The 22,103-nt window shown below is 37.9% G+C and overlaps 1 long non-coding RNA gene and 1 pseudogene across 1 annotated transcript in view; one reads left to right on the top strand and one right to left on the bottom strand.

The window, feature by feature from the left end:
- The window catches only part of LOC121817731 (uncharacterized), a 199,772-nt gene that overhangs the window by 134,740 nt on the left and 42,929 nt on the right, over window positions 1-22,103 (top strand). The window lies entirely within an intron of this gene.
- LOC114117317 (olfactory receptor 5J3-like) lies at window positions 995-21,734 on the bottom strand (annotated as a pseudogene).

Below are 22,103 nucleotides of genomic sequence, written 5' to 3'. Positions count from 1 at the left end.
TATAACACACCCAAGGGAAAAATAAAACTCAATGAAGTACTTTGAAAAGAAGTAATACTTTTACATACCTGAATTTAATTGTTTTCCCAAACAAATGAGTAGAGACACACATTAGATAATAATAGCTAACACTCATGAAGTGTTTTGTTGACTAACCTTAGGGGTTTATTTAGGAACCAAAATGGACATAATATAAACAAAGGTAATTGGTGTAATTGTGAAAACCTTTAGAGCACATAAGGAAAACATCTCTTCATATTTCTAGTAATACAAAGCAATGATTAAAAATTTAAATACCATTTTCATGTGGCCTAGTAAATTGTCCACCTACTTCAAATATGCACACACAGTCACACAATGATTAGTAAATATACTCAGGATAATTTTTCTTAAAGAAAATCCAGAAGATCTGGGGTGTCTATGTCAAAGTTAATTTATTGCTATGGAATATAAACTATTTTTGCTTTGCCCCAGGTTTCTTTTTGCACCCTTCCTTATTGCATAGGCATCTAGGAAACCAGATGAAATATTCAGAAGTCATCAAATAGGCAAATGCTTCTCAAATTTTATGTGCATATAAATCACGTATATTTCCATCAGGTAAGATGAATGAAGTTCCCTTTCATCTCAGCCTATGGTAATGATGGAAGCACGACCTTGTTCTTACCTGTTCAGCTTTGGAATCCTTCCTACTAAATTCTGATTGTCAGTCAAGGCTGCCTCAAAGTGAATACTGTGTTTTCTTCTATTGTCTACACGGTAAATACCATCACTATGTCTCTCATTTAATTTTTAATCATGTCCTATGTGCCAGGCACTCTTCATGAATTACTCCATGAAATTGAAAGTACTGTTAATAGCTCCAGAAGCTCAAACCTTCAAAATGTTATCCTGGTGATCTGAATTCAGAGCCTCAGTGTTACCACTGAGCGGTATTCCTTCCCCTACTAATGGATCAAGGATGAGATCCTGGTTCACACTCTGTTTGCCTGCTTCATTTCAAATATTTCTTGATAGTCCACTTGGCCACTTTGACAAACACATGTTGAAGTGAAATCTCCTCACTCTTGTATTTAATTGGCCTGTTTGATATCTGCTGTTCCTTTGTCTTCTTTAGCTTTGCAACTTCTTGTTTCTCTAACTTAACTTTGCCTAGATAAGCAAGCATTTTATCATATATAAAGAGCAATGAGAGCCCATCATGGTAGCTGTTCAGGGAAAGGCTAGATTGCTACATCTCCTGCAAAGATGATTGATTCAAGTCTTAAGTAAAGATCATTTACAATGTTCCTTTCAGCCCTCCGACTCCATTGTTCTACCAATGTCATTACACATCTGAAAACGTGGCATTATTTGAACCTTGAAAATTTCATATTCCTATGACTGGGTCATACTTAAGATATTAAGTACTCTTTCCTTTTTGCCTCTCTTTTACCTGGAAAATCCGTATTTCACATTTATGAACATCCTTTGGGATGGTAACATTCACATGACTGAGAGCCTTCCTAGCCTAATGTTATATCAGAGGTAGATAAATAGATCCCATATTTTACTTAATATTTACCTTTTACATTTTAGAAAACTCTATTTTGCAATACTTATAGAACCACAGGCAGTTACAAAGACTTATACAGGCATTATAAGTCTCCTCATTATCTATTTAAATTTAAATTTTTATTGGATTCTAAATTTTAAAAACATATGCTAAAAATTTCCCTGAGTCAAAGACATATCAAATGAAAATGGAATATCTTTACGTTTACACCTCTATCTGCCCAGCACCACTGTTAACAGTTTTGTGTGGGTTTTTCCAGTCCTTTGTTTATATGCATATATGATTGACCATATGAAAGAAGCCAGAATACAGATAATCCCAACTTACTTTCCATCCTTGCATAGTTTTATCCAAAGTCTTATAATTGTCAATAACAAAAGTCTAGCTACTGTTTATGGTGTACTTATGTTGTACCAGGTACTGGGTAGGATGCTTAGTATACATAATCTCATGTATTTATCACAACAAGCTTATTTATTTTATTAGGATTTATAAAGGAGGAAACCGATGCTTAAGGTTACACAGCTACTGTTATCATAGTTTGGAATTTAATCCTATCCATCTGACCATGAAAGCCGTAATCAAAAGTTCATACTGCTAGAGCATTCTATGGAAATAAAAAAAAAAGAAAAAGAGCCAAATAGGAAAAATATCCACACCTTTTAAATTTCCTGACAATTCAGCACACAGATAAAAAACCCCACAAAAACAAAAAAGTTACTAATAACATTGGCCAAACCAATTTCTTGGATTTACCCTTACAGAGAGTTGAGTGACTGGCTTTTTTACTTTTCTACCATTATCCCTATCGCTGAACAGCCCCAGCATGAGAATAGGAGGTGTTTTATCTGGCAAGGATTTCTCAACATATATCTCTGCCTCAAAAGTGATCTAGATGGTCATTTCTTAACCAGTGCATTTAGTCTTAGGTTTGAGAAGAGTGTGGCTCTATAGAAATTTGACAGGAAATTGTACCTGTCCACCAGCCTATCCCATGGATAGCACAGAGCCATTGTTAAAAACCTGAGTTCCTTCTCATGAATAAGATTGTCAGAGAGGAGAAGGGCTGGCCTCCACTGATGACCTCTCCAAGAGAGGGAACCTCGGGTCACTGACCCAGGCTTAATACTCCCAGTAGCATCTGATCCCTCTGCCTACTGAAGGTAAACGGGGGAACCAAGCTTGGGGTACAAAGACCACTCACAAACAACTTAGGCTGAAGTCAGTGGAAAAAGAAAAACACAAAATCCAGCACTACAGTCAGGCCCAGAGAGAAGGAAGAGGTTGTGATGGAATATTTCAGCCGAATCAGGAGGACATTCTGTCCTAGTGGTTCTGATGCAAACAGCTTTATGACCTGAGAAAACAAACATTATTTGGGGACATAAATGTGGTGCCATGGCCTCTTGGACCGTGGTGTTCTTAGTGTTATCCTTTCCCATAAGAGCAGTGGTTCCAGTGGAGACCAATGGCTCAGTTCCCAACATTGAAGCAACTCTGCTTCATTCTTTCCCAACCCATAAATCATCTCAATGGCAAATGAATGAGAATGAACATATCTAGGAATCACCCTGAATCTATGAGATTTCTAAAAAGAAAGGGACTATAGGAGAAGCAAATGATTCACAATCTATAAGACTTTCTTATAGTTAATAAAGATATGTTGCTTGCAACACATCTCCCAAACGTCAATGTGCTGCAATGTAAAGATGAAAATCCCCAAGGTAGTGAACAAAAGGAGTTCCAAATATGCTTTATGCAAATTTAATTACATTTTATTTAAACAAATATTTTCTGTGCCTTTAATGTCATACTATGGCATAGCCTAGGAGATATGCTTTCCCCCTGAAAATTATTTCTATCTTCTCAAAATTAGAATAGGAGTAATACTATGCATTATATATTACTTGCCATGAACAAATTTCTCCTTCATATTATCTTACTTTAGAAATTCAAGAACCCCTCAGGCTTTCAAATAAATGATCACTGCAGTCATTTCAACTCTGGTTTTATTATTAGCATTATAGACATAGACACACAAAAATGATACTAAATTTATGTCATTACACAGATGTCATGAAACTGGTATTGAAAATATGTGTTTAATATTTTATAATATGCTTTTAAGAAGTATATATATCCTGACACTTGGCAGCATTTTTCTCGATTGTGATGGTAAATGAACAACTTACCACTGACTCTTGCCGAAAGTTTTAGAAAGGGCTTGCTGCTCTCTTTCTAGTTCCTGGGCTGGAAAGACAGTCTCTGTAAAACGGGCTGTTGACTGCCATGCATCATGAGGAGGTCTTCCATTCTAGGAGCTACCTTGAACATGTTCACTGTCTACTGCAAGAGTTGAAAATCCTTCTGTGGTCTCTGTAGGGACTCATTTATCTAGCATGGACATTTATAAGTACCTGCGGACTGACCTTTTGGGAGTACCATGTAATCTTTCTCTAAGCAGCTGTTCTGGGACTCCTCAGAGTGCAGATGCAAGGCAAAAGCCTGAATAGAAACTGTAGAATGAAGAGCAATTAATTCTCTTGTGTATGCATTAAAGTCATAACAATCATCTTTTCTCAGCATGCAATGAGACCAGCTTCTTATCTCTTTGGGGACATTTGTGGGTGAATTTTAGTGAAAGATTTTTTTTTTGTTAGGATGCGAGTGAAAGTTAAAGCCTGAAAGACTGCCTTCTCCTCCTTTCCGTTAGGGAAAGAAAAGAGATGCATGGATTTAGGTTTATTCAGGTTCAGTTCAGTTCAGGTTGGGATTCTACAAAGTACAAGGGAATTTTGTCCACTTGTTCTGGTAGCCATGGCCTTGGATCTTAGAACTAGATTCTTCTTGCATGCTCAATTGAACATGTATTTGGAACTATAGTACTAACAGTGTATCTGCTCTCTTGGCATGAAATCATCCTAGTTAGTCTGCTCACTTAGACATGGTGCTTCCCTTCTTTCTCACCAGCATCCTTATGTCTTCATGTCCCTGGTTTCTAGTTCTGCCATTGCCATGACCTGGTGATGACACTGTTGATATGGCTTCTAAGGAGAAAAATGCAGACCATCAAACAGCTCTGTAGGGCACAGAACCAAGAAGGCAATGGCACCCCATTCCAGTACTCTTGCCTGGAAAATCCCATGGATGGAGGAGCCTGGTGGGCTGCAGTCCATGGGGTCTCAAAGAGTCGGACACGACTGAGCAACTTCACTTTCACTTTTCACTTTCATGCACTGGAGAAGGAAATGGCAACCCACTCCAGCGTTCTTGCCTGGAGAATCCCAGGGACGGGGGAGCCTGGTGGGCTGCCGTCTATGGGGTCACACAGAGTCGGACACTACTAAAGCGACTTAGCAGCAGCAGCAGCAGCAGGGCACAGAAGGGGAGAAAGCTATATGTTTAAAAATCTTGCAGTATTTTACCTCATCAAAATTAGAATATAAACATTAGACAGAGTGAAGAGTTAAGTCTCTAAATTTAAAAAGATCTTCTTAGATTAAGAAAGAATCAGTACCAATTCTCAATTCTTCCAAAAAATTGAAGAGGAGAGAGCACTTCCAAACTCATTTTTATAAGGCAAACACTACCCTGATACCAGAGCTAGACAAAGATATTGCAAGAAAATTACAGGTCAATATCCTTCTGAGCATAGACATAAAATCCCTCAAAAAACTACTAGCAAGCCAAATTTAATAGCACAGTGGAAAGGATCATACCCATGAGCAAGCTGGATTCATTCTTGGATGCAGTGATGGTTTAATACATGCAAATCATTAAATGTGATATACCACATTATAGAATGAAGAACAAAAATTATATGATCATCTCAATGGATGTAGGAAAAGCATTTGACAAAATTCAACACACTTTTGTGATAAAAAGTCTTAACAAATTAGATATGGAAGGAATGTACCTCAACATAATAAAAGCTATATTGATAAGCCCACAGCTAACATGGTCAACAGTGAAAAGCTGAAAGCTTTTCTTCTTAAGATCAGTAACAAGACAAGGATGACAACTCTTATCACTTCTATTCACTATAATACTAAAAGCCATAACCAGATCAGTTAGGCAAGAAAAAGAAAGAAAAGACATTCAAATTGGAAAGGAGGGAGTGAAATTGTCACTGTTTGCAGATAACATAATATTATACATGTAAGATGCTAAAGACTTCACCAAAAAACAGAAATAATAATTTAATAAAGATTCAGTGTACAGCATCAGCCTATAAAAGTTAGTTTCATATCTATATACTAATAACAAATAAAATGAAAAAGACTTTAAGAAAAAATTCTACTTACAATAGCATCAAACATACCTAGGATAAATTTTACCTAAGAGGTGAAAGACCAGCACATTAAAACTATAAAACATTGATGAAAAAATTGAAGGCACAAATGAATGGAAATATATTTATGTTTATGGATTAGAAAAACTAATATTGCTAAAATATCCACATTATGCAAAGTTATCTACAGATTAATTACAATCACTACCAAAATACTACTAGCATTTTTCACAGAAATAGAGCAAATAATTATAAAATTTGTATGAAACTACTAAAGGCACCAAATAGCCAAAGCAATGCTGAGCAAAAAGAAGAAGCTGAAGGCATCACATTCAGTTCAGTTTGTTCAGTCACTCACTTGTGCCCAACTCTCTGCAACCCCATGGACTGCAGCATGCCAGGCTTCCCTGTCCACCACCAACTCCCGGAGCCTGCTCAAACTCACGTCCATTGAGTCAGTGATGCCATTCAACCATCTCATCCTCTGTTGTCCCCTTCTCCTTCTGCCTTCAGTCTTTCCCAGCATCAGGGTCTTTTCTAGTGAGTCAGTTCTTTGCATCAGATGGCTGAAGTATTGGAGCTTTAGCATCAGTCCTTCCAATGAATATTCAGGACTGATTTCCTTATCTGCATACCTGAGGTTATTGATATTTCTCCCAGCAATCTTGATTCCAACCTGTGCCTCATTCAGCCCCGAATTTCGTATGATGTACTCTGCATGTAAGTTAAATAAGCAGGGTGACAATATACAGCCTTGGTGTACTCTCTTTCCCAATTTGGAACCAACCCATTGGTCCATGTCTGGTTCTAATCGTTGCTTCTTGATCTGCATTCAGATTTCTCAAGAGGCAGGTAAGGTAATGTGGTATTCCCATTTCTTTAAGAATTTTCCAGTTTGTCATGATCCCCACAGTCAAAGGCTTTGGCATAGTCAATAAAGCAGAAGTAGATGTTTTCCTGGAACTCTCTTGCTTTTTCTATGATCCAACGGATGTTTGCAATTTAATATCTGGCTCCTCTGCCTTTTCTAAATCCAGCTTGAACATCTGAAAGTTCATGGTTCACATACTATTGAAGCTGGCTTGGAGAATTTTGAGCATTACTTTTCTAGCATGTGAGATGAGTGCAATTGTGCAGTAGTTTGAACATTCTTTGGCATTTCCTTTTTTTGGGATTAGAATGAAAACTGACCTTTCCCAGTCCTGTGCCCACTGCTGAGTTTTCCAAATTTGCTGGCATATTCAGTGCAGCGGACTCAGGCAGTTGGTGATGGACAGGGAGGCCTGGCGTGCTGTGGTTCATGGGGTCACAGGGAGTCGGACACAACTGAGCAACTGAACTGATCTTTGAGAAAGGTACCAAAACACAAAACAGAGAAGAACAATATCTTCTATAAATGGTATTAGGAAAACCAACTATCCACATACAGAATAATGAAATTGGACACTTACCTCACTCCATATATAAAAATCAACTAAAAAGGATTAAAAGCTTAAATGTCAAACTTGAAACTGTATAACTACAAGAAGAAAACTGGGCAAAAGTTTTTGACATTGGTCTGGGCAATGATTTTCAGATATGACCTCAAAAGCACAAGCAACAAAAATAAAATAGACAAATGGAATTGCATTAAGCTAAATACACTTCTGCACAACAAAGAAAACAAACAGAAGAGACAAATTTACAGAATAAGAGAAAGTATTTTCAAATCATACATGTGACTAGGAAGCTCCTATCCAAATATATAAGGAACTCATAGAACTCATTAGTGAGGAAAAAAAAAACTAATTAAGAAATAGGCAAAGAGGGCTTCCCTAGTGGTCTAGTGGTTGAGAGTCTGCCTGCTGGTTGGGGGACATGAGTTCTATCCCTGCTTTGGGAGGATCCCACATGACATGGAGCTATTGAGCCTGTGCGTCACAACTACTGAGACTACGCTCTAGAGCCCGTTAGTCTCAGCACCACAACTACTAGAGCCTACACACGTAGAGCCCTCACTCCACAGCAAAAGAAGCCACTGCATATGAGAAGCCTGCTCACTGCAACAAAGAGCAGCCCCCACTTGCCCTCGTTTTTGAGATTGTACCCAAGTACTCGTTGACTATGAGGGCTATTCCATTTCTTTTAGGGATTCTTGCCTGCAGTAGTAGATATAATGGTCATCTGAATTAAATTCATCTGTTCCCATCCATTTTAGTTTACTGATTCCTAAAATGTCGATGCTTACTCTGCTATCTCCTATTTGAACACTTCCAATTATGGACCTAACAGTCCAGGTTCCTATGCAATAGATATATTCAGCCTTAAAAAGCAAAGAAGAAAATTGTATCATTTTTGAGACTACAGATGAACCAAGAGGACATTATGCTAAATAAGCCAGGTGCAGAAAGGCAAATACTGGCATTATCTCACTTACATGTAAAATCTAAAAATGTTGAACTTGTGGAGAGTAAAAGGATGGTTACCAGAAGCTGGGGTGAAGTGTGGTGGAGAAAATGGGGAGATATTGGTCAAAGAGTGCAAAGTTGTAGTTGTGTAGTTTGGATGAGTAAGTTTAGAAATCTAATGTGTTGCATTATGATTATACTTAATAATAATGTATTGAACATTGAAAATATGCTAAGAGAGTAGATTTCAGGGGCTCTTATTGCAAAAGAAATGGTAACTATATGAGGAGATGATATGTTCTTTTGTTTTACTGAAATATAGTTGATTGTATTAATTTCTGTTGTACAGCAAAGTGGTTCAGTTATTTATACATGTATATTCTTTTTCATATTCTTGTCCATTATGGTTAATCACAGGATATTGAGTATAGTTCCCTGTGCTCTACCGTAGGACCTTGTTGTGTATCCATCGTACATATATTAGTTTGCATCTATTAATCCCAAACTCCCAATCCACCCCTTTTCCACCTTTTCTCTGCCTTGGCAACTACAAGTCACTTCTCTATGTCTGTGAGTCTGTTTGTTTCATAGATAAGTTCATTTGTGTATTTTTTTTAAGATTTCATATGTGATATCACATGGTATTTATCTCTCTCTTTCTGACTTACTTCACTTAGTATAATAATCTCTAGATTCATCCATGTTGTTGGAAATGGCATTATTTCATTCTTTTTTATGGCTGAGTAATATTCCATCATATATATTACCACATTTTTATGCATTCATCTGTCAATGAACATTTAGATTGTTTTCATATCTTTGCTGCTGTGAATTGTGCTACTATGAACAGAGGGACACATGTTTCTTTCTTTTTTTAAAATTTATTTATTTGGCTGTGCTGGGTCTTAGTTGCATCATGGCAACTCTTAGTTGTGGCATGTGGGATCTAGTTCCCTGACCAGGGATCAAACCCAGGTCCCCTGCATTGGGAGCATGGAGTCTTAGCCACTGGACCACCAGGGAAGTCTCGTGCATGTATCTTTTTAAATTACAGTTTTATCCAGATGTATGCCCAGGAGTGGGATGGCTGGATCATATGGCAACTCTGTTTAGTTTTATGAGGAACTTCTATAGTGTTTCCATAGTGGCTGCACCAATTTACATTCCCAACAATGTTCCCTTTTTGAGGAGATGGTATGTTAATTGTAGTAATCACTTTGGGCCTCCCTGGTGGTTCAGTGGTAAAGAACACAGGTTTGATCCCTGGGGTGGGAAGATACCCTGGAGAAGGAAACGGCAACTCATTTCAGTATTCTTGCCTGGGAAATCTTATGGACAGAGGAGCCTGGCAGGTTACAGTCCATGGGGTTGCAAAAGAGATCAACTTTTAGTGACTAAACAGCAACAACAGTAATCACTTCACTGTGTATATCTGTATCAAACCAACATGTTGTATGCCTTAAATACACACAATTTTAAAATTGTTTAAAAAGAATTACTTAAAATAATATTTTGATAAAGAATTATCATACAAATAAATGTGAAAAACTATAAAAAAGAGAAAAAGAAAAGATTTTCCAGAATGAAAAATATTGATCTATTCACTGATATAACTAGGGAATCCACCTTCTCCATCCACTTCCTCAGGGCACCCTTGATTTCTTTGTTTCTTAGGCTATAGGTGACAGGGTTAATCATGGGGATCACGACAGAGAAGAGCACAGAGACCAGGATGTCCAGGATATAGCCTATATTGGGTCTATCATAGTTAAAGTTGGCTATTCCATAAAAGACCACCACAGGGAGGTAGGATGCACAGAGAGTGAAGGTCTGGTTCCTGCCCTGAGCAGAGGGAATCTTGAGGAGGGCAGAGATGATAAGCAGTAGGACACTGCAATGAATAGGCAGGGGCTCAGGCCAGTGGTGGCACTGGCCACATGGAGCACAGACTCACTGAGAGAGGAGTCAGGGCAGGAGAGCTTCAGGAGCAAAAGTACATCACAGAGAAAGTGGATGATCTTGTTGAGTCCACACTGAGTGTCAGCACTGTGTGTTTCACAGAATCCTCTAGCCCACACAGTCAAGCTCCAATCAACAAAGTACACACAGACCTTCAGACTCATGAGGAGCAGATATTGAAGAAGGTGGCAAATGGTTGCATAGTGATTGTAAGTCACAGTAGCCAACAAGACACCCTAGGCACCAAGCACAGGTCACAAGGAATAAGGTCTGGGAAAGACAGCCCTCATACAAGGTGGCCTTCTTCCCCTTGAAGTTCCCCAGCATGACCAAAATGGTGGCAGATGAGTAGCAGATGTCCAAGAAACACAAGGTGCTGAGAAAATAATACATTGGAATGCAGAGGGCAGGACTGACTCTGGCCATTGTTAATGTGAATTTATTTCCCAGAAGAGTTAAGAGATAAATGATCAAGGCTGGGAGGAACAACACTTATAATTCACAATGGTTGGAACATCCTAGGAAGATAAATCCAGTGACCACACAATGATTTTTATTTCTTTGAGTTCTTTCTTAATTGAAATGAAAATTAAGAAATAAAAAGACAACAAGATACTAGGACAAACACTGGGAGAACTAACACTTACTCATCCTTTATTACACGGGGTAGATGATATCTCTTTTAGATAGTGTAGTTTGACGCTCTAAGACTAGGATATATGCGTTCCCCTTCACTCCCCATCCTCTTTTGCTCCTGTGTTTACTTGCCATGCCTTCACTATTACCTATTAGTTTATTTGACTCCCCTACCAGTCTGTAATTTCTATTAGGCAAGGGATTTATCTCTCTTTATCCGTATGTACTCTATAAAACTTTTGTTAGAATTAAGGAAGGAAAGAAAGAAATTCAGTTTTAAGCACTGGCATTGAGAAACAGTAGTTGATGAATTAAACTAGAACTGAAATACTTTTCTTCTCAACCTCCTTCTTGCCTGGGAAGAAGTCACAATACCAAATTTTAAGTTTACTGGGTATGAAATAGCTTTCATGATCTTTTGCAACCTGTTATTTGAGAGAATATGCTAGTCTATGCCAGAAGGGGATCTGCAGATGTCGTTAAGGTTATTAATCACCTGACTTTAAGATATAAAGATTATCCTGTATATTCAAGCGTGCCTAATCTAACCACATGCGTGTGTGCTAAGTTGCTTCAGTCATGTCCAACTCTTTGTGACCCTATGGGCTGTAGCCCACCAGGCTCCTCTGTCCATGGGATTCTCCAGGCAAGAATACTGTAGTGGGTTGCCATGCTATCCTCCAGAGGACCTTTCCGACCAAGGGATCAAACCCGTGTCTCCTGAACTGCAAGTGGATTACCCTGAACCACCAGGGAAGCCTGAATCTAATCACATGTGCACTTAAAATTCACAGTAGAAGGTGAATTCAGAGATTCAGATCACAAGTAGGATTCCATGTCATTATTAGCTTGAAGATAAATGGGGCCATGTGTTAAGGAAAGGTAACAATTGGTCCTAAGATCATAAGAAACTAACTTTTGCTAACAACTTGAATATATGTGAAGGTGGGATCTTCCCCAGAGTCTCTAACCCAGCCCAGTGACACACAGTGATTTCAACTTGAGCCAGCCTCACATTGTGCCTGTACTTCAGTGAAGCAGAGGACCCAGCTGAACTATGCTGTACCGACCTTCTGTCCCACAAAACTGTGAGATAATAAATAACTGTTTAAACCATTAAATGTATATTAAACTTGTTATTAAAATAGTACCATGGAGTATAAGAGTCAAGGATAGGATGAGCATTTTCACCTGTACACTTATGTGGTAAACCAAATAATGGCACCCCAAAGAGGCTCATGCCCTCATCCCTGGAGCCTGTGAATATGTTATGTGGCAAAATACACTTTACAAATATATTGATCTTTTTTTCTATAGCTGTTTTTTCATTCTTCTAGTTTCATTGAGATACAATTGACATGCAGTAGTATGTGCACAAGAATTCCTTTATATCCTTGACAACACGAGTTATCTCTTGTCTTTTTATAATAATCATTGCAACAGTTGTGAGGTAGCATCTCATTGTGGTTTTGATTTGTATTTTCCTGATTATCAGTGGTCTTGAGCACCTTTTCGTGTACCTGTTGGCCATTTGATGTCTTTGAAAAAATGTGTATTTAGAGCCTCTGCCCATTTTTAATCAAATATCGTATGATATTGCTTATATGTGGAATCTAAAAATATGATACAAATGAATCTATTTACAAAACAGAAACAGTATCACAGACATAAAAAACATACTGTGGTTACCAAAGTGGATAGCAGGGATGATTGTTGGGGACAGATAAATTAGAAGTTACAGATTAACATATATACAATATTATAAAATAGATAACCAACAAAGACCTACTATATAGTGCAGGAAACTATATCAATATTTTGTAATAAGCTGTAAAGGGAAAAGAATCTGAAAAAGAAAATTTATATATATGAATCACTTTGCTGTATACCTGAAACTAGCATATTATAAATCAACTATATTTCAGTTAAAAATTTTAAAACAGAATTATAAATTTTTTATTGGAGTATAGCTGATTTACAGTGTTGTGTTAGTTTCAGGTGTACAGCAAAGTGAATCAGTTATACATGTATAAATATCTTTTTTCAGATCCTTTATCTATATAGGTTATTACAGAATATTAAGTAGAGTCCCTGTGCTTTACAGTGGATTCTCATTAGTCATCTATTTTATATGTAGAAGTCTACATATATTAATCTCAATCTCCTAATTTGCCACTTCCTCCTATGTTTCCCCCTTGGTAATAAGTTTGATTTCAAGAGCTGTGGAGTCGGTTTCTGTTTTGTAAATAAGTTCATTTGTATAATTTTTATTAGATTCCACATATTACTATAAGTGATATCACATATTTGTCTTTCTCTGAGAAGTGGAATACTTCTAAACTGTATATGCACACCACACCTTCTATATCCACTCATCTGTTGATGGACATTGAGGTTGTTTCCACATCTTGGCTATTGTATTATACAGTGCTGCAATGAATATTGCAGTGTGCATATCTTTTGAAATTACAGTTTCTCCAGATATATGCTGAGGAGTGGGATTACTAGATCATACATTAGTTTCACTTTTAGTTTTTTAAGGAAACTCCATCTGTTCTTCATAATGGTTCTTCCAATGTACATCCCCACCAACAGTGTAGGAGTATTCCATTTTCTCCATACCCTCTCTAGTATTTATTATTTATAGACTTTTTGATGATGGTCTTTCTCACTGCTGTGAGGTGATACCTGATTGTTTTGATTTGCATTTCTCTATAATTAGTGATTTTTGGCCATTTGTATGGGCTTCCCTGGTGGTCAGTGGTAAAGAACCTGCCTGCCAAAGCAGGAGACACATGTTCAATCCTACAGGAAAATCCCTTGGAGAAGGAAATGGCAACATAGCCCAGTATTCTCGCCTGGGAAATCCCATGGTCAGAGGAGCCTGGTGGGCTACAGCCCATGGAGTTGCAAAAGAGTCGGTCACAATTTAGCAACTTAACAACAAATGCCTTCTTTGGAGAAACAACTATTTAGATCTCCTGCCTATTTTTTTGCATGGGTTGTTTTTTTAATATTGAGCTGCATGTGCTCTTTGTATATTTTGGAGATTAATCCTTTGTCAGTTACATCATTTGCAAATACTGTCTCCCATTATGTGGGCTGTCTTTTTGTTTTGTTTATGTTTTTCTTTGCTGTGTAAGAACTTTTAAGTTTAATTAAGTCCCATTTGTTTACTTGTGTTTTTATTTTCATCATTCTAGGAGGTGGATCAGAAAAGATATTACTGCGATTTACGTCAGCAAGTGTTCTGCTTGTGCGTTCCTCTTAACAGTTCTATAGTACCTGATCTTACATTTAGGTCTTTAATCCATTTTGAGTTTATTTTTGTGTATGGTGTTAGATAGTGTTCTTTTTTTTTTTTTTGGCTGTCCAGTGCAGTGTTCAGGATCTTAATTCCCCAACCAGGGATGGAACCCATGCATCCTGTATTAGGAGCAGAGGGTCTTAACACTGGACCACTAGGGAAGTACCAGGGAGTGTTCTAATTTCATTCTTTTACATATAGTTGTCCAGTTTTCTCAGCACCACTTATTGAAAAGACTGTCTTTCCTCCATTGCCTCTTTTGTCATAGATTAATTGACCATAGGTACATGAGCTTATCTCTGGATTTTCTATCTTTTCCCATTGATCTATATTTCTGCTTTTGTAACAATACCATACTGTTTTGATGACTGAAGCTTTGTAGTATAGTTTAAAGCCCGGGAGCCTGATTTCTCCAGCTCCATTTCCTTTCTCAAAATTGCTTTAGCTATTTGGGGTCTTTTGTGTTTTCATGTAAATTTTAAAGTATTCTGGTTCTCTGAAAAATGTAATTGATAAAGATTGCATTGAATCTGTAGTTTGCCTTGGATAGTATCCTTTTAACAATATTAATTCTTCAAATCAAGAACGTGATGTATCTTTCTATGTTATCAGATTTCATCAGTGTCTTACAGTTTTTTGAGTGTAGGAATTTTACCTCCTTAGGAATGTTTATTCCTATATACTTTATTCTTTTAAAATGGGATTTTAAATGGGATTGTTTCCTTAATTTCTCTTTCTGATTATTTATTGTTAGTATATAGAAATGCAACAGATTTTTGTATATCAATTTTGTACCTTGAAAATTTACCAAATTTATTGATGAGCTATAATAGTTTTTCATGGTATCTTTAAGATCATCTATGTATAGTATCATGCAATCTTCAAAAAGTGACAGTTTTTCTTCTTCTTTTCCAAGTTGTATTACTTTTCTCTTTTTCTTACCTGATTGCTGTGACTATGTTTTCCAGTACTATAGGGAATAAAAGAGGTGAGAGTGGGCATCATTTTCCTATTTCTGATGCTACAGGAAATGCTTTCAGGTTTTCACCATTGAGTATATTAGCTATGTGCTTTTAATATAAGGTCTTTATTATGTTGAGATGGGTTCCCTCTATATGCATTTTGTTAAGAGGTTTTTTAAAATCATAAATATATATTGAATTTTATCAAAAAATTTTCTGTATTGATTGAGATGATCAGATGATTTTTTTCTTCTCAATTTAAAAAAAATATTTATTTTAATTGGAGGCTAATAACTTTACAATATTATAGTGGTTTTTTGCCATACATTGACATGAATCAGCCATGTGTATACATGTGTTCCCCATCCTGAACCCCCCCTCCCACCTCCCTCCCCATCCCATCCCTCAGGGTCATCCCAGTGCACCATCCCTGAGCAACCTGTCTCATGCATTGAACCTAGACCAGCGATCTATTTCACATATGATAGTATACATGATTCAGTGCTATTCTCTCAAATCATCCCACCCTCACCTCCCAGAGTCCAAAAGTCTGTTGTTTACATCTATGTCTCTTTTGCTGTCTCACATAAAGGGTCATTGTTACCATCTTTCTAAATTGCATATATATATATATTAATATACGGTATTGGTGTTTTTCTTTCTGACTTACTTCACTCTGTATAATAGGCTCAGTTTTATCCACATCATTAGAACTGATTCAAATGCATTCTTTTTAAAAAATTTATTTATTTTTAAATTATTTATTTTACTTGACAATATTGTACTGGTGTTGCCATACATTGACTTGAATCCACCATGAGTGTACATGTGTTCCCCATTCTGAGGCCCCCTCCCACCCCCCTCCCCATCCCACCCCCCTCCCCATCCCACCCCCCGGGGTCATCCCAGTGCACCAGCCCTGAGCACCCTGTATCATGCATCAAACCTGGACTGGCGATTCATTTCACATATGATATTTTACATGTTTCAGCGCCATTCTCCCATATCATCCTGCCCTTGCCCTCTCCCACAGTGTCCAAAAGACTGTTCAGTACATCTGTGTCTCTTTTGCTGTCTCGCATACAGGGTTATCATTACCTTCTTTCTAAATTCCATAAATATGCATTTTTATACTGTATTGCCGTTTTTCTTTCTGGCTTACTTCACTCTGTATAATAGGCTCCAGTTTCATCCACCTTATTAGAATTGATTCAAATGCATTCTCTTTAATAGCTGAGTAATATTCCATTGTGTACATGTACCACAGCTTTCTTATCCATTCATCTGCTGATGGACATCTAGGTTGCTTCCATGTCCTGGCTGTTGTAAACAGTGCTGTGATGAACATTGGGGTACATGTGTCTCTTTCAATTCTGGTTTCCTCAGTGTGTAGGCCCGGCAGTGGGATTGCTAGGTCATATGGCAGTTCTAGTTCCAGTATTTTTTTTTAAGGAATCTCCACACTCTTCTCCATAGTGGCTGTACTAGTTTGCATTCCCACCAACTGTATAAGAGGGTTCTCTTTTCTCTGCACCCTCTCCAGCATTTATTGTTTGTAGACTTTTTGATAGCAGCATCCTGACCAGCGTGAGATGGTACCTCTTTGTGGTTTTGATTTTCATTCCTCTGATAATGAGTGATGTTGAGCATCTTTTCATGTGTTTGTTAGCCATCTGTATGTCTTCTTTGGAGAACTGCCTGTTTAGTTCTTTGGCCCATTTTTTGATTGGGTTATTTGTATTTCTGGAATTGAGCTACAGGAGATGCTTGTATATTTTTGAGATTAAATCTTTGTCAGTTGCTTTGTTTGCTATTATTTCCCATTCTGAAGGCTGTCTTTTCACCTTGCTTATAGTTTCCTTCGTTGTGCAAAAGCTTTTAATTTTAATTAGGTCCCATTTGTTTATTTTTGCTTTTATATCCATTACTCTGGGAGGTGGGTAATAGAGGATCCTGCTGTGATTTATGTCCGAGAGTGTTTTGCCTATGTTTTCCTCTAGGAGTTTTATAGTTTCTGGTCTTACATTTAGGTCTTTAATCCATTTTGAGTTTACTTTTGTATATGGTATTAGAAAGTGTTCTAGTTTCATTCTTTTACAAGTGGTTGACCAGCTTTCCCAGCACCACTTGTTGAAGAGATTGTCTCTTCTCCTTTGTATATTCTTGCCTCCTTTGTCAAAGATAAGGTTCCATAGGTGTGTGGATTTATCTCTGGACTTCATATTTTGTTCCATTGATCTATGTTTCTGTCTTTGTGCCAGTACCATACTGTCTTGATGACTGTAGCTTTGTAGTATAGTCTGAAGTCAGGCAGGTTGATTCCTCCAGTTCCATTCTTCTTTCTCAAGATTGCTTTGGCTATTTGAGGTTTTTTTTTTTTTTTTTTTTTTTTTTGTATTTCCATACAAATTGTGAAATTATTTGTTCTAGTTCTTGGAAGAATACCATTGGTAACTTGACAGGAATTGCATTGAATCTATAGATTGCCTTGGGTAGTAGTCTCATTTTCACTATACTGATTCTTCCAGTCCACGAACATGGTATATTTCTCCATCTATTTGTGTCCTCTTTGATTTCTTTCATCAGTGTTTTATAGTTTTCTACATATAGGTCTTTTGTTTCTTTAGGTAGATTTATTCCTAAGTATTTTATTGTTTTTGTTGCAATGGTGAATGGAATTGTTTCTTTAATTTCTCTTTCTGTTCTCTCATTGTTAGTGTATAGGAATGCAAGGGATTTCTGTGTGTTAATTTTATATCCTGCAACTTTACTATATTCATTGATTAGCTCTAGCAATTTTCTGGTGGAGTCTTTGGGGTTTTCTAGGTAGAGGATCATGTCATCTGCAAACAGTGAGAGTTTGACTTCTTCTTTTCCAACCTGTATTCCTTTTATTTCTTTTTCTGCTCTGATTGCTGTGGCCAAAACTTCCAAAACCATGTTGAATAGTAGTGGTGAGAGTAGGCACCCTTGTCTTGTTCCTGACTTTAGAGAAAATGCTTTCAATTTTTCACCATTGAGGATAATGTTTGCTGTGGGTTTATCATAAATGGCTTTTATTATGTTGAGGTATGTTCTTTCTATTCCTGCTTTCTGGAGGGTTTTTTTTTTTTTAAATCATAAATGGATGTTGAATTTTGTCAAAGGCTTTCTCTGCATCTATTGAGATAATGATATGGTTTTTATCTTTCATTTGTTAATGTGGTATATCACATTGATTGATTTGGAAATATTGAAGAATCCTTGCATCCCTGGGATAAAGCCCACTTAGTCAAGATGTATGATCTTTTTAATATGTTGTTGGATTCTGTTTGCTAGAATTTTGTTAAGGATTTTTGCATCTATGGTCATCAGTGATATTGGCCTGTAGTTTTCTTTTTTTGTGGCATCTTTGTCTGGTTTTGGTATTAGGGTGATGGTGGCCTTATAGAATGAGTGGAAGTTTACCTTCCTCTGCAATTTTCTGGAAGTGCTTGGATAGGATGGGTGTAAGATCTTCTCTAAAATTTTGGTAGAATTCAGCTGTGAAGCCTTCTGGTCCTGGGCTTTTGTTTGTTGGAAGATTTCTGATTACAGTTTTGATTTCTGTGCTTGTGATGGGTCTGTTAAGGTCTATTTCTTCCTGGTTCAATTTTGGAAAGTTATACTTTTCTAAAAATTTGTCCATTTCTTCCAAGTTGTCCATTTTATTGGCATATAGTTGGTGATATTAGTCTCTTATGACCCTTTGTATTTCTGTGTTGTCTGTTGTGATTTCTCCATTTCTAATTTTGTTGATTTGATTCTTCTCCATTTTTTCTTGATGAGTTTGGCTAATGGTAGGTCTATTTTATTTATCTTCTCAAAGAACCAGCTTTTAGCTTTGTTGATTTTGGCCATGGTCTCCTTTGTTTCTTTTGTATTTATTTCTGCCTTAATTTTTATGATTTCTTTCCTCCTACTAGCCCTGGGGTTCTTCATTTCTTCTTTTTCTAGTTGCTTTAGGTGTAGAATTAGCTTATTTATTTCATTTTTCTCTTATTTATTGAGGTAAGTTTCTATTGCTATGAAACTTCCCCTTAGCACTGCTTTTACTGATTCCCATAGGTTTTGGGTTGTTGTGTTTTCATTTTCCTTCATTTCTATGCATATTTTGATTTTTTTTGATTTCTTCTGTGATTTGTTGGTTATTCAAAAGTGTGTTGTTTAGCCTCCATTGTTTGTATTTTTAATAGATTTTTTCCCCCTGTAGTTGACATCTAATCTTACCAGATTATGATCAGAAAAGATGCTTGGAATGACTTCAATTTTTTTGAATTTACCAAAGCTAGATTTATGGCCAGGATGTGATCTATCCTGGAGAAGGTTCTGTGTGTGCTTGAGAAAAAAGGTGAAATTCATTGTTTTGGGGTGAAATGTCCTATAGATATCAACTAGGTCTAACTGGCCCATTGTATCATTTAAAGTTTGTGTTTCCTTGCTAATTTTCTGTTTAGTTGATATATCCATAGGTATGGTGGGGAATTAAAGTCTATGCTTTTTGAACTGTGGTGTTGGAGAAGACTCTTGAGAGTCCCTTGGACTGCAAGGAGATCCAACCAGTCCATTCTGAAGGAGATCAACCCTGGGATTTCTTTGGAAGGAATGATGCTAAAGCTGAAACTCCATTACTTTGGCCACCTCATGCGAAGAGTAGGCTCATTGGAAAAGACTCTGATGCTGGGAGGGATTGGGGGCAGGAGGAGAAGGGGCCGACAGAGGATGAGATGGCTGGATGGCATCACTGACTCAATGGACGTGAGTCTGAGTGAACTCCAGGAGTTGGTGATGGACAGGGAGGCCTGGCGTGCTGAGATTCATGGGGTCGCAAATAGTCGGACATGACTGAGCAACTGAACTGAACTGAACTATTATTGTGTTACTGTTAATTTCCCCTTTCATACTTGTTAGCATTTGCCTTACATATTGCGGTGCTCCTATGTTGGGTGCATCTGTTCAGTTCAGTTCAGTTCAGTCGCTCAGTCGTGTCCAACTGTTTGCGACCCCATGAATCACAGCATGCCAGGCCTCCCTGTCCATCACCATCTCCCGGAGTTCACTCAGACTCATGTCCGTTGAGTCCGTGATGCCATCCAGCCATCTCATCTTCGGTCGTCCCCTTCTCCTCCTGCCCACAATCTCTCCCAGCATCAGAGTCTTTTCCAATGAGTCAACTCTTCGCATGAGGTGGCCAAAGTACTGGAGCTTCAGCTTTAGCATCTTTCCTTCCAAAGAAATCCCAGGGTTGATCTCCTTTAGAATGGACTGGTTGGATCTCCTTGCAGTCCAAGGGACTCAGCTTTCATCACAGTCCAACTCTCACATCCATACATGACCACAGGAAAAACCATAGCCTTGACTAGACGGACCTCAGTCGGCAAAGAAATGTCTCTGCTTTTGAATATACAATCTAGGTTGGTCATAATTTTTCTTCCAAGGAGTAAGCATCTTTTAATTTCATGGCTGCAGTCACCATCTGCAGTGATTTTGGAGCCCCCCAAAATAAAGTCTGACACTGTTTCCACTGTTTCCCCATCTATTTGCCATGAAGTGATGGGACCAGATGCCATGATCTTCATTTTCTGAATGTTGAGCTTTAAGCCAACTTTTTCATTCTCCTCTTTTACTTTTATCAAGAGGCTTTTAAGCTCCTCTTCACTTTCTGCCATAAGGGTGGTGTCATCTGCATATCTGAGGTTATTGATATTTCTCCCAGCAATCTTGATTCTAGCTTGTGTTTCTTCCAGTCCAGCGTTTCTCATGATGTACTCTGCATAGAAGTTAAATAAGCAGGGTGACAATATACAGCCTTGACGTCCTCCTTTTCCTATTTGGAACCAGTCTGTTGTTCCATGTCCAGTTCTAACTGTTGCTTCCTGACCTGCATATAGGTTTCTCAAGATGCAGATCAGATGGTCTAGTATTCCCATCTCTTGAAGGATTTTCCACAGTTGATTGTGATCCACACAGTCAAAGGCTTTGGCATAGTCAATTATGTCTTCAAATGTTTCCTATTGCTTTCTTTCTCTCTTCTCCTTCTAGGATTCCTATAACACAAGTGGCAGAATACTTAATGTTATCCTAAAGGTATCTTAAATTGCCCTCATTTATTTTTATTCTTTTTCCACTCATCTTCAGTGATTTCCACTTCTTTGTCTTCCAGTTCACTGATTCATACCTCTGTATCACTGAGTCTCCTGTTTATTCCTTCTGCTGCTGCTGCTAAGTCGCTTCAGTCATGTCCGACTCTGTGCGACCCCATAGATGGCAGCCCACTGGGCTCCCCAATCCCTGGGATTCTCCAGGCAAGAACACTGGAGTGGGTTGCCATTTCCTTCTCCAATGCATGAAAGTGAAAAGTGAAAGGGTAGTCGCTCAGTCATGTCCAACTCTTCGAGACCCCATGGACTGCAGCCTACCAGGCTTCTCTGTCCATGGGATTTTCCAGGCAAGAGTGCTGGAGTGGGGTGCCATTGCCTTCTCCGTTATTCCTTCTAGTATATTTTTATTTCAGCATTGTATTCTTCATCTCTGTTCAGTTTACATTTTCTAATTCTTTATTGCAAGCTTCTAACATCTTTCTGTGGGCATCCACTCTTCTCCGAAGTTCTTTGATCATGTTTACAATCATTACCTTCAACTCTTTCTCAGGTAGATTTCCTGTCTCCACTTAGTTATTTTTCTGAAGTTTTATCTTGTTCCTTCATTTGGAATATGTTCCTCTGTCATCTCAGTTTATGTAGCTTGCTGTTGCTATCACTATGTGTCTAGTATGTTGATTCTATTTCCCAATTTTGGAGAAATGACATTTTGTAGGAAATATCCTGTGTACCCCAGCAGTGCACTCCTCTTTGGTCATTTGAACTAGAGGTGTCCACTATGCGGGTTGTATGGGTCCTTCTTTTGTGGCTTGCTGACTACTCTGAGTGGTCTAATAAGCATAGCTGGCCCTGGTCTAGTTGGTTTCCAGGTCTTGCCTGTACGGGGC

Source organism: Ovis aries, chromosome 1 (assembly GCF_016772045.2).
Source record: "Ovis aries strain OAR_USU_Benz2616 breed Rambouillet chromosome 1, ARS-UI_Ramb_v3.0, whole genome shotgun sequence".
Lineage (NCBI taxonomy): Eukaryota > Metazoa > Chordata > Mammalia > Artiodactyla > Bovidae > Ovis > Ovis aries.
The sequence above is the reverse complement of the archived record's forward strand: the minus strand, read 5'-3'. Positions and strand labels throughout refer to the sequence as shown.